Genomic DNA, 5,015 nt, shown 5'->3' with positions numbered 1-5,015 from the left:
AGAATACTATGTAGCCTTTAAAAAAGGATGAGTTCATGTCTGTTGCAGGGACATGGATGAAGCTAGAACAATCATTCTCAGCAAACTATCACAAGGACAGAAAACCAAACACTGCGTGTTCTCACTCATAGGTGGGAATTGAACAATGAGAACGCTTGGACACAGGGTGGGGAACATCACACACCTGGGCCTGTCATGGGGTGAAGGTCTTGGGGAGGGACAGCATTAGGAGAAATACCTATTGTAAATGACGAGTTGATGGGTGCAGCAAACCAACATGGCACAGGTATACTTATGCAACAAATCTGCATATTACTCATGTGTACCCTAGAACTTAAAGTATAATTTAAAAAATTAAAAAATTGGGATGTCTTTTTATCACTGAGTTGTAAGCCTTTAAACATATATTCTAGATAAAAGTCACTAATTAATAATTTACAAATGTTTTCTTCTATTATTTAGGTTGTTATATTAGTGTCTTCCAGAGAAAGAAAAGCAATAGGACACACACACACACACACACGTACACACACACACACAGACATACACAGGCATACCTCAATTTATTGTGCTTTTCTTTATTGTACTGAACAGAGCTTTCATTTTTCACAAGCTGAAGGTGTGTGGCAACCCTTCAGCAAGCAATTCTATTAACGCAATTTTTTCCAACAGCAATATGCTCCCTTTGTGTCTCTGTGTCACATTTTGGTAATTCTCACAATATTTTACACGTTATTATTATTATATCTGTTATAGTAATCCGTGATAAGTGATCTTTGATGATACTATTGTAATTTTGAGGGGGCTATGTGAACCATACCCACGAACTTCATCAGTAATGGTTGTGTATGTTCTGATTGCTCCACTAACCACCCATTCCCCCATCTCCATCACTCTCCTCAGGCCTCCCTATTCCCTGAAACACAACAATATTGAAATAGCCCTACAATGACCTCTAAGTGTTCAAGTCAAAGGAAGAGTTGCATGCTTCTCTTTTTAAATTAAAAGCTAGAAATAATTAAATTTGGTGAGAGAGGAAGGTCAAAAGCCACGATAGGCTGAAAGCTAGGCCTCTGTGCCAAAGAGTTGGCCAAGTTGTGAATGCAAAGGAAAAGTTCTTGAAGGAAATTAAAAGTGCTGCCTCAGTGAACACATGAAAAATGATAAAAACAAGGAAACAGCGTTAATGCTGATGCGGGGAAAGTTCTAGTTGGTCTGGATAGAAGATCAAGCCAGCCACAACATTTCCTTAAGCCAAAGTCTAATCCAGAGCAAGGTCCTAACTCTCTTCAATTCTACAAAGGCTGAGAGAGATGAGGAAGCTGCAGAAGAGCAGTTGGAAGCAGTACTTGCTTCTTGCTGTACCTGCTGCAGTTGCTTTCAGCTGGAGGAAATTTATGCTGTTTGTGTCTCAGAAAATCTGCAAAACGTGCTGGTGACCAGTGCCTCTGGGGAGCTTGAAGACTGCAGAGATGTTCTCTACGGGCTCTTGCGACAATGTGGAAAATTACGTTTCACTGTGGTCTATTGGAGATTTTGGAAACTTGGACTCTGATAGAGGGTTTGAAGGAGACAATCAATTACTGTGTGATATTAGACACTATGGTGATATAATGGATTGACAGTTGTCTGACCAGGAAAGAAGTGTACCTGCTTCATCAACAGGATGTGTATCAGTTTTCCTTCATCATCTGAATAACCAGACTCTTTCAGTCAACCAGCTGTGAACTACAGCTCATTACCACACAGGCCCAGAAAGTCCTTCGTGTAGCCGTGCACCATGTACAGGTGTTGTGTGGAACAACCCAGAAATCATTAACGTTGGAGACAATGGTTGAATAAATCTCTTCAAAGCTTATCACAAGGAAACTGTAAGAACTGTAGGCAATGCAGATAGTAGTATACTCTATGCTGTAATCTTTCTTAGAACTCTTGAGAGATTCTTACTGTAAATTCGATTGGACAGTTAAAAATATGGGATTTCACACAACAAGGAAATGAGCCTTCTCAGATATTGTCACTGACCGGTGACTGAGTGCCATTCCATTGCATTGATAGAAATCTCACCAAACAGCATGTTGTAGCTCCTGGTGGCCAGGATGGAATGTTGAGTATTTGGAATGTTAGACAAGGTACTATGCCTGTATCTTCGCTGAAGAATTACGAAGCTAAAATGTAGGAAGTTCACCTTCACCCATTAAACCCAGATCCTCCATTTATTGTTCTGAAGATGAATTCCTCTGGCATTGGGATGTTTCCACAGATGTACCATCACTCTTTCACCAAGGAGGAAGAACTAGTACTTTTTTGTCTCATAGCATTAGTAAGCAAGCTAATGTTCACCAGTCTCTCAAAGTTCTTGGCTCCGCACTGATCCTACAAAAGACCAAACTGAAATCACAAGCTTACTTCTCAACCCTGTCTGTGAACCGTTTGGATGTGTTTCTGCCATCTTTATCCTTATCTTGTTTGTGGAACTGATGCAGAAGCAGTTTATACTACTGGACAACTTTTTTCATAAACTACTGTAATTATAAGATTTTAGATAAATGTATAATCGGCCTTTTGAATTCCACCTTTTGTGCAAAATTTTATTATCAGAAAATGTGACATTTGCAGGGGAAACATCAGTAAGCTACCGTTAGTGTCAATGCCCAGCTTTGGCTTTTGTTAGTTGGATATTCCTACAACAGTTGCAGAATCTGATAGATGACCGATGGTAAAAACATGTGAACATGTGGAAGAACATCAGAGGGATTCTGGTGTCGATAAATAATACATTGCCTTCAGACAATTATTGACAGCTCATGGAACTATTTCTTCATTTTTGATGTTGTGGGACTTAACCCAACATCAGTGGTAGTTACGGGAACCACCAACAGCTTTCTATAATTTTTATCAGTATGTATACTCCTTCCTAGTGGCAATTGCCAGTGTTAATGATTATTCTTTTTATTGAAAATATTTTCTATAGTCCTTCTACACTTTATTTCCTTAATAATTTTAATAAACTTTTACAGGAAGAATTGAGTAGAGAAAAAGTGAAACATTAATAGTTGCATTCAAAATTTTTTAAAGATAAAAATGTTTTGACAAGTTATTTTGTAAGAATAGGTTTTTAAGCCGAACTGTGTCAACTGCTTAGACTCAACTTTATTTTTCTTGAGTTTCACAACGTAGTTGAAAATTGCCCAACTGGACATTGTGCAACAAAGTAGAATTTGATATTGATAAGTAGACTGACTTCCAAACTAAAATTTGATAACAAATGTGATAATCATATGATGATGTGGTAAGAGTAAAGAATTTTGCCATCTTTATCCTTATCTGCAATGTTAGTAATGACTTAACATAGTGTTTTAAGACAATTTTATGATATTGTCTTTCCAAAGTTCATTAGATTTTAAATGTATTATAGACCTAAAACTTTAATGATAAATCACAACTGTTACATAATTGAAGTGTTCATTTACTTTATAATTACAATATTCATAATTATGGCAAAGTTTTGCTTTTCTGTCCAAATAAATATTTTCAGTTTTTAAAATGCCACTTTATCTCAGGGATTGCTGGATTTTTTTTGTGCTGGGAGTAATTTTTAAAAGACTTTTTGTTACTATGAAAGTAATTCATTGCAGAAAAAGCAAATATAGTCAAAAGAAAATTTTAAATACAATTTCAAACAGACAATATTATTTTCATATTCCTTTCTGTCAATATATATAATTGTTTATAAAAAATGAAAACATCCATGTTATTTTTGGGGATTCACATTTCCTTGCAGTAAATATATTTTTTAACATATAGATTATTTTTTACTATGTTTTACACATTGAACAAGCTCTAATCTTTTTTTTCTTACACTTTTATTTTAAGTTTTGGGGTACATTTTCAGGATGTGCAAGTTTGTGACATGGGTAAACGTGTGCCATGGTGGTTTGCTGCACAGATCAACCCATCACCCCAGAATTAAGCCCATCATCCATTAGCTATTATTCCAGGTGCTCTCCCTCCCCCCTACCCTCCGACAGCCCCAGTGTGTGTTGTTCCCCCAAGGTGTTCATGTGTTCTCATCATTCAGCTCCCACTTATAAGTGAGAACATACAGTGTTTGGCTTTCTGTTCTTGTGTTAGTTTGCTGAGGATAACAGTTTCCAGTTCCATTCATGTCCCTGCAAAAGACATGATCTTGTTGCTTTTCATGGGTGCATAGTATTCCATGGTGTATATGTACCATATTTTCTTTATCTAGTCTATCATTGATGGGCATTTGGGTTGATTCCATGTTTTTTCTATAGTGAATAGTGTTGCAATGAACATATGTGCACATGTATCTTTATGACAGAATTATTTATATTCCTTTGGGTGTGTACCTGGTAATGGGATTGCTGGGTCAAATGATATTTCTGCTCCTAGGTCTTTGAGAAATTGCCACACTGTCTTTCACAGTGGTTGAACTAATTTACCCTCCCACCAACAGTGTAAAAGTGTTCCTATTTCTCTGCAACCTCACCAGAATCTGTTGTTTCTTGACTTTTGAATAACCACCATTCTGACTGGCCTGAGACAGTATCTCATTGTAGTTTTGATTTGCATTTCTCTAATGATCAGTGATGTTGAGCTTTTTTTCACATGTTGGTGGCCCACATGAATGTCTTCTTTAGAGAAGTGTCTGTTCATGTCCTTTGCCCACTTTTTAATGTGGTTGTTTTTTTCTTGTACATTTGGTAAACACATTTTTTTCTACTATCATTTTGAGCTGCTACTTAATATTCTAAGGTAAACGTATGTGTATCATAATTTATTTCAGTTGGTTGCCTATTATTACCTCATGTTTCTAGCTTCTCACCATTATGATCAATGCTATAATGTCAATTTAATCTGTATTTCTTTTAAAACTGGCTTGTCTGGGAGGCTGAGGCAGGAGAATCACTTGAACCTGGGATGCAGAGGTTGCAGTGAGCTGAGATTGAGCCACTGCACTTCAGCCTGGGTGACAGAGCAAGAATCTGCCT

The 5,015-nt window shown here is 37.0% G+C and overlaps 1 pseudogene; it reads left to right on the top strand.

The window, feature by feature from the left end:
• Positions 1-1,997: 1,997 nt before the first annotated feature.
• On the top strand, positions 1,998-2,521 carry LOC105512692 (annotated as a pseudogene).
• Positions 2,522-5,015: the final 2,494 nt, after the last annotated feature.

Source organism: Colobus angolensis, unplaced genomic scaffold (assembly GCF_000951035.1).
Source record: "Colobus angolensis palliatus isolate OR3802 unplaced genomic scaffold, Cang.pa_1.0 Scaffold217, whole genome shotgun sequence".
NCBI classification, from domain to species: Eukaryota; Metazoa; Chordata; class Mammalia; order Primates; family Cercopithecidae; genus Colobus; species Colobus angolensis.
The sequence above is the reverse complement of the archived record's forward strand: the minus strand, read 5'-3'. Positions and strand labels throughout refer to the sequence as shown.